Source organism: Nicotiana sylvestris, chromosome 7 (assembly GCF_000393655.2).
Source record: "Nicotiana sylvestris chromosome 7, ASM39365v2, whole genome shotgun sequence".
In the NCBI taxonomy this organism is placed as follows: Eukaryota; Viridiplantae; Streptophyta; class Magnoliopsida; order Solanales; family Solanaceae; genus Nicotiana; species Nicotiana sylvestris.
Window position 1 is genome coordinate 164,644,487 of NC_091063.1, and position 9,087 is coordinate 164,653,573.

Consider the following 9,087-nt stretch of genomic DNA (forward strand, 5'->3'; position numbering starts at 1 on the left):
CTATTACTAACATGTTTGATTCTTTATTTCATAGCAAAAATCAAAAATGACAGCTAGCAATATCAACATCGCACATACCGTTGAATCGCATGAAAATGTCTCTCGACATGAGGATTCAATCAGTGACACCCACAATGAGGGGATGTGGAAACTCAAGTCCTCAACTAAATAATATGTCCATATACTTTTATAATTTTTTAAATTTGGCCTTTTGTGTTCTAAAATGAGATATTTGTACGAAAATTACCTATGATTGGTTAGGAAAAATTGACGAAAATGGTATTTTATGTTTGGGTAGGTTTAAAATAGTCATTTAAATATACCGTTAAGATATTAAATTTTGACAAAAAATAAAAATCTTTTTTTATCTCCACCAAATATCGAGCATGTCACGACCCAATATCCACTAAAGGTCGTGATGGCGCCGGACACCGGTGTCAGGCAAGCCAACCATAAATACTTAATTAAATTCTTGTTTTAATAATTTTGAAAACTATGATTTTTCTTCAACTTAACTAGTAAAAGATAATCTTTACAAGAAAATAAAATAAAAGAATTTTTAGGAGTTAATATAGAATACCCCATAATCAACCCAGAACCCGGTGTCACAAGGGCATGACCAGTTTCTAGGGAATAATGTAATACAATAACTGTCTGGAATACAAATTGGACAGAAAAGAAAATGCAATACAACACTCTAAATGAGACTATGCTGGCTGGGGGTCGTCTCGAGAGGTGCAGCTCACCTAAGTCTCCGTATCAATCCTGCCATTGCGCCCAACTAGGCCACTAGAGGTACATGTGCATGTGCAACAAAAATGCATAGCAAGTGTAGCATGAGTACAAAAATAACGTGTATCCAGTAAGTATTCCCTCTAATCTCAAAGAAGCAGAGACGAGAGATCGACTTTGACGCTTACTAGATGTCCAATAGTAATATACCAATAATATAGTAAATCTAGGATTTTCATAAAAAGGGTTGTAACGCAATAGCATGAAACAAGTAAACAATTCTTTCATTTATAGGAAAATTCCAAATTCATTTCATCATTTATACATTTATCTCAGGCCAGGGAGAACAATATCAACATCTAAAATTCTCAAGACAAGCAATGCAAGCATGTGCAAATCATGCTGAGGTCGTACGTCTCGATCCAATAATATTTAAACTGTGCACTGCTAGAGGGTCGAATGGCGCAAACCATAGATGCATCTATCACCCCGCTCGCGAATCAAACATGCAACGCAATCAATTATAAATAAACACAACAAACAGTCAATCAAGAATTCATCAAGGAGAAATTATTCAGGGAAAATCAATTTCTCTTTTAAAAGTTCAGAAAACGATGTCTAGCCTTTTAGAAATTTATCTACGAAGTTCGATATATTTTAAGCATTTAAATTGACAACAAGATTGCAAAGATTTACGAGTAAAGCATGCTTTTGGTTCCTAGACTACCCGGTCTTAAGCATAATAGTAGCTACGCACGGACTCTCGTCACCTCCTGCGTACGTAGCCCCTACAAATAGAAGCACATAACCAATTACTTAACCTATGGGGACAATTCCCTCTTACAAGGTTAGAAAGGAGACTTACCTCGCTCTGAAGTTCCATAATCGACATTCCACACCCTTTTGAAGGATCAAGTCGATACACAATGCTCCAAAACTAGCCAATAATTATGCAAACCCATTAATATATGCTCAATTTCTCATAACAATCCCATTCATAACAATTTCTAACCCCCAACCGAAAAGTTGACATAATTGCCCTCTGGCCCACGTGCCTGGATTTCAAAAATTTTTGAAGATAAAGATTACCCATAACCTCATGAGATCAAATATATAATTTACTCCCACTTTCATTCCCAAAATCGTGGTCAAAATCCAAGAATACCAAATTTCTAGGTTTTCCTCAAAATCCCAATTTTTACTAAATTTCATGCCCAAAATCCGTATATAATCATGTATTTAACTCAAAACTAGCATAAATCACTTACCTCATACTTGGTAGTGAAAATTGTACTCCCAAGTTGCTCCAAAATCAACTCTCATGAAAGAAAAATGGAGCCCAACCCTGATTTTAAAGAACCTCACTACCTTCAACTTGTAACGACCCGGCCGGTCGTTTCATGAGTTACCGCTCTATTTCTCCCATTTATTCTTCTTTATGTCTTGTTCAGTTGTATTATGTGATATCGGGTTGGTTGGTTCGAGTTTGGAGTGGTTTTGTAGAGGAATGAGACACTTAGTCTTTTTTGAGTAAGCTTACGTTGGAAAAGTCAACTGGAAATTGATTTATGGCTAGAAGGCCTCGGATGTGAATTTTGATGGTTTGGATAGCTTTGTTAGGTGATTTGGGACTTAGGAGCATGATCAGAATGTGTTTTGGAGGTCCGTGGAAGATTTAGGCTTGAATTGGCGAAATTGAAATTTTGGCGCTTTCTTGTTGGTAGTGGGAATTTTGATATCAGGGTCGGAATGGAATTTTGGAAGTTGGAGTAGGTCCGTTGTATCATTTGGGACGTGTGTGCTAAATTTCAGGTCATTCGCACGAGGTTTGATAGACTTTTTGATCGAATTTAGAATTTAGAAGTTTTGGAATCTTAGGCATGAATCCGAAGATGATTTGATGATTTGATGTTGTTTTGAGTGTTCCGAAGGTTGGAACAAGTTTGAGTGTTGTTAAATGACTTGTTCTTATTTTTGAGAGGATTTGAAGAGGGATTCAAGGGATAACGCTTGGAGGTAAGATTTTTGAACCCAATACTCGATTCTATGGCATTATTTTACTAATTAGGCTTGAAATTAATGGAAATTAAGGGTTAAAATTGGAGAATTAAGGCTTGCTATTGGAGAGTGTAAATTGGGGAATTAAGGGGCCATTTGAGGACCAATTTTGATGTTCTTGATATGTATGGACTCGTGGTTGGATAAGGATTCTATTGATGTGATTTTTATCGGATTCCGAGATGTGGGCTCGGGGGTAGGGTTTGACCAATTTCGAAATTTTTGATGAAATTTGATTATTTTCGCGTGGGCTTTGTTCCCTTAGCATATATTGATATTATGGTTCTAATTTTTGTTAGATTCAGGGCATTTGGAGGCCAAATCGAGAGGCAAGGGCGTCGCGGGCTAGAGTTTGGCTTGGCTTGAGGTAAGTAACGCTTCCAAACTTGGTTCTGAGGGTTCGAAACCCTGAACTATGTGTTCTATGATTACTATTGAGGTGACACAAATGCCAAGTGATGGGCGTGTGGGCGTGCACCGTGAGAATTGTGGCATGGGTCATTCTATGGCACCGCTTAGTGACTCTTTCATGTTGATATCTGTATTGTAATTATGTGATTAAGTTAATGAGCTGCAAATCATGCTAATTATCATGTTAAGGCTTCACTCCAACACTGTTGAGACCCGAGAGGTCGTTTCTTGCTGTCATGTCATTAGCTTCATTGATATTCTGTACTCAGTCTTGTTCATGCATATTATATCATGCCTCAGTCCCGGTTATTTCTATTTGACACATCATATCATTGTTCGGGCTAGTATCATGACATTTTTGTGCCCATGTGTGTGAGATTGGAGAGTAATGACTGAGTGAGGCCGAGAGCCTGATATTGAGTGACAGTATGGGATCGGGCTGCACGCCGCAGCGAGATATTGATAATGCCTTCGTTAGCTTGATATAGCACTTGGGCTAAGAGGATCCCCTCCGGAGTCTTTACACCCCCAATGAGCGCAGTTAATGAAATTGAGGGATGTATTTTCCCTGGACATGGATCTTGTCCGAAGTAATTATACCTGGAGATGGATCTTCTCCATAGGGCTGGAATAGCCTTCCTCCGTACTGGATGACTACGGTCAGTGATGTATATATATTCTGGAATGGATCTTCCCAGGGCTAGATGGCCATATACAGTACCGATTGGTAAAGCACTTGTGAATGGAGGCATACGGAATATTGATCATGCTATTTGTGCATTAGTACTTAGAGATTCCTGAGCTTTATACTTCGTACCGGTCATATTGTATTTACTTACTACTGAGCTTTTACTTGAACTGCAAGCATGTCTACTTACTTTGGAATTGTTTGGAATTGTTACTTACTGAGTTGGTGTACTCACGTTACCGCATGCACCTTGTGTACAGATCCAGGTATCTCGGGTCACGGTAGCGGTTGCTGATCATTTCAGTGGTGGACCTTCCTTGGAGATAGCGAGGTAGCTGCCCGGCGATCGCAGTCATGCTTTCTCCTTCCTTATCTTCCTCATAGTATATTTATTGGATATTCTTAGACTATGTTAGTCTTGCTTATTTCGAACGGTTGTAGTATTTTGCTCATGACTTAGTGACACCCGGGGCCAGGCTGGTATTTTTTTTCCTCTTGTTTGATTCCTACTTTTACCTTTTATCGGATTTCTGTTAAAATATATTGTTTTTCTAAAGTTTTAAATGAAATATGGAGTATTTGGAAATAGGTTGGCAGTCCTAATTTCACGATAGGTGCCATCACGACCGGGTCGGTTATTGGGTCGTGACATGTTGGTATTAGAGCCTAGGTTACATAGGTCTCACGAGTCATGAGCAGGTTTAGTAGAGTCTCGTGGATCGGTACAGAGACGACTGTACTTATCCCTGGGAGGGTGCATAAACATTAAGAAAAACTTCACATTCTTGAATTCTTGTCGTGAGAATCTGTTGATTCTGGTACTAAACTTCTGTTATTCTATTCTCTCACAGATAGTGAGGACACGTGCTACCGGTCAGGACGGACGACCACCAGTACCACCAGTTGAGGCCACTAGAGGCCGAGGTCGCGGTCGAGGTTGTGGTAAGGACAGGGGTGTAGCCCGTACAGCAGCTAGGGCAGCACCTACAGATCCACCAGTCGCCCCAGTTCATCATCAGGCTCCAGCGGACGATGCTCCAGCAACACCAGCTCAGGCACCGTCTGTGTCTATTGTTATTCCGGGTCTCCAGGAGACCTTGGCTTAGATTCTAACCGTGTGCATTAGTCTTGCTCAGGCGGTCGCAGTTACTACCGTAACAGCTACATCTCAGGCCGGGGGAGGCACTCAAACTCCTGCCGCCCATACACCCGAGCAAGTTGTTCAGGGACTGCAGACACCGGAGGCACCACCAGCCCAGCCGGTTGCACCTACTCAGAATTATGTTGATCCAGTTATGCCTGATGACGAGAAGCATCGATTGGAGAGGTTTGGTAAACTTCAGCCTCCGACTTTCAATGGTGTAGAGGGAGAGGATGTCAAGGGTTTGTTGGACAAGTGTTAGAGGATGATATGTACAACGGGTATTGTGGAAACTAGTGGGGTCTCATTTACTACTTTTTAGTTTTCTAGGGCTGCCTTTACTTGGTGGGAGGCTTATGAGAGGCGTGGGCCTATTGATGCAACGCCTCTTACCTGGTATCAGTTTTCTATTCTCTTCCTAGAGAAGTATGTACCACATTTCCGTAGAGAGGAGTTGCGCAAGTAGTTCAAATAGCTGCGTCAGGAGGATATGACCGTGTCGCAGTATGAGATGAGATTCTATGAGTTGGCCCGTCGTGCTATCTGGATAGTTCCCACGGATAGGGAGAGGATCAGGAGGTTCGTTGATGGCCTCTTATCAGCTACGGATTTTTCTAACCAGAGAGAGAGTATTTGGCGCTTCTTTTGAGGAGATGGTTGACATTGCTAGAGAGATAGAGTCAGTTTGCCGCTAGGAGAGAGATGAGAGGGAGGCCAAGAGGTCTCGGGGATCTAGTAGCTTTGGTGGTGTTCCTTCGGGGGGTTAGTTTTAGTACGGCCGAGGCCGTCCATTCAGACATGCTCAGCAAGCCTGTTCGGGCCACCGTGGTGGATCATCTAGCCATGGTTCACACAGTTCACAGCAGGGTCACTCGTCTCTCAGTTCCCTTCCAGCTTAGAGTTCGACTCAGGCACCATCAGTTCAGGGCTCATCTATGCCTAGTACTTCTAGTGGACATCCCGGTGCTCGGGGCTCCCTTCAGTCCCCACCGCCATTTGTTGCGAATGGTTTCTTCGAGTGTTGAGATTTGGGTCAGTTAATCGACGTAAGTTCGGGAATAGGATTATTTTGAGATTATAAGCATTATACTATTTCAAACAAGTGAAGAGTAAGTTCGTGAAGGTGAGAGGGTAAGCAAGTCGAAGAAAGTGAATTTCGTCGAAGTTTGACAATTTGGGATAAAATATGGCCCGAGCTAAAATATCCGGTATTTATGGACTAGTGCCATACAAGGTACCATATGGTTATGATAGTAAGGTGTATAAAGTGTATTAAAAGTGAGTAGTATTTTATGTAATTTGAGATAATTCTAAATTATGCGGATAATTGATTAATTACCAGGTAACAGGATATTACCCAGTTAACTAATAAGTGGGTAAAGATTATTAATCTTCACCCACTCTCCACGTGGCACAAGGCCACCAAACTACAAGATGACTCATAACAAATCATACATAGGTGTCTATATCTAAGGAGTAAATAAAGTAACTTTATCAAAATAAGACTTTTAAGTCTTATCTCCTTGTTATCTAACGTGGGGTGTAATTCATTTTACAAAGTGAAATTTTTAAAAACCAAATTGACAAAGAAAAAGTCATGCATATCAAGAAAATAACGTTACCCCCTCCCAAAAGAGTGCAAGAAAGATTCCTTCCTTAAAGATTGGAATTCAAAAACCAATTTGTATCAAGGAAACGTAGAAGACAGACGTTCTTTAGAAAAATTTCATCCAATTTCAATTCTTCAACTAGAGGAAGCCTATTTCGTTCATTAGGTTCAAAAGAGCAGAAGCGGTTTCGTCCAATATTTTAATGAAGGTTCTCCAACGGGATATTATACAGAGTTTTTCCTACTCCAGGTATGTTAAGGCCCTCCCTTCTTTCTTTTGGCATGGTCTATATGATACTAAGGAAACGAGCAAACACATAGTTTCCATAAATTACTCTATTCATAGAAATATTAGGGGTGTCTATATTCTTGATTCCCCATGAAAATTATTATTATTATCCGTTCATGGGTCTCAGAATAATATGCAGTTGGAAAAATTTATCCGGAAGAAATATTGAGATTATTACGTATTTTTCATGCATTTCGTACATATGCATTGACCCATGACCAGATGGCGTTATATGCGCGTATATATGTATATTATATTTATATGGGACACGGGAAAAAGGTTGCGGCGTTATATACGCACCACCACCTGATCAGCTGGTATATGATAATGATGTTGCCCACAGTGGCTGAAATATGATTCAAACGACATTATATACGCGTATATATGTATGTATATGAGATATGAAAAAAGGTTACGGCGTTATATATGCACCACCACCTGATCAGCTGGTATACGACGATGATTTTGCTCACAGTGGCCGATATGATATGATGGGATGCCCTCAGAGGCTGATGATGTTATGAAATATGTACCTATGCACGACATGACATTCATACGCATATGCATGATACTATAATTATTTCATGATTTACAAGGTTATTCAGACTTACAGGTTGAGTCATGTACTCCATATTTCTTCCATGTCTGTTATGTGCTTGTTTATGTGCCTTACATACTCGGTACATTTTTCGTACTGACGTCCCTTTTGCCTGGGGACGCTGTGTTTCATGCCCGCAGGTCCAGATAGATAGGTTGAGAGCCCTCCAAGTAGGCTATTAGCTCAGCGGAAGATGTTGGTGCGCTCCATGTGCTTCGGAGTTGCGTGTTTGATTAGTATGATTTAGACGTGTATTGTTTGGTATGGCGGGACTCTGTCCCGACCTTTATGATATTTATGTACTCTTAGAGGTTTGTAGACATATCTCGTGTACGTGAAAGATTGTACGGCCTTGTCGGCCTACGTTTTGAGTTTATAAATGATCATGTTGGCCTATTAGGCTCGTATGTCACGTGTATATGATGATGTAATAAGAAAGATATGTTACATTGGTACTCGGTTAAGTAAGGTACCGGGTGCCCGCCGCGGCCCATCAGTTTGGGTCGTGACAATAAGTTCAAGACTAGGAGTTTAATTTTTAACGGTGACACCTTAGTAGCATGTGTAGTAATAGTTAGATTTTAACCATGTTCCATTAGTAACACCAAATATGCTTTATTTTAACAAATATAAGGGACTAAAGATGTCCAGAGCAATATTTAAAGGACAAAAATAGACATACTTTGGAATAAGGGACAGTATTTGCTAAAAGGCTCAAATAATGAACACTGGAAGATCATTAGTTAATTATTCCGACCTTTATCCAGTTGCCCCCTGAAACAGAAACAACAAAACCTCTTCTTCGGTCAATGGATCTTCTTCAACCTCCTTGTAGCGCCTGCACTTCCCCCCTTCTCTGGCGACTATCTTCTCTCAATTTCGTCAACTTCTCTTTGAATTCCGTCAAATGCCGCCGCAAAACTACTCCTAAATTTCAAACTCCAGTCGTCGGCCAAAATGGTAGCAGCTATTCTCCCTCAGTTCCCACACATAAAGTCACCGTTCTCGACCGCCAACGTGGCGTGGTTCACGAATTCCTCGTTCCCGAGGTACTAATTCCAAATACTTTTTCCTGCTAAATTCGTGCGTTATATTTAAAATTGTTACTTGAAGAGTTGAATTGGAATGCAGGACCAATTTATATTCCATACAGCAGAGGCTCAGAACATTGCGCTCCCATTCGCTTGCAGGCATGTATTGATTCATATCCAATGATCATGTTGGCCTATTAGGCCCGTATGTCACGTGTATATGATGATGTAATAAGAAAGATACGTTACATTGGTACTCGGTTGAGTAAGGTATCGGGTGCCTGTTGCGGCCCATCGATTTGGATCGTGACAATAAGTTCAAGACTAGGAGTTTAATTTTTAATGGTGACACCTTAGTAGCATGCGTAGTAATAGTTAGATTTTAACCATGTTCCATTAGTAACACCAAATATGCTTTATTGTAACAACTAGATATGGTTGCTACCAAAAGGTACATCAACACGTCAAATGTAGGCTCTAAAATTCTATTCACTCTACTGAACTATTTCTTTATGATTTAATACAATGAA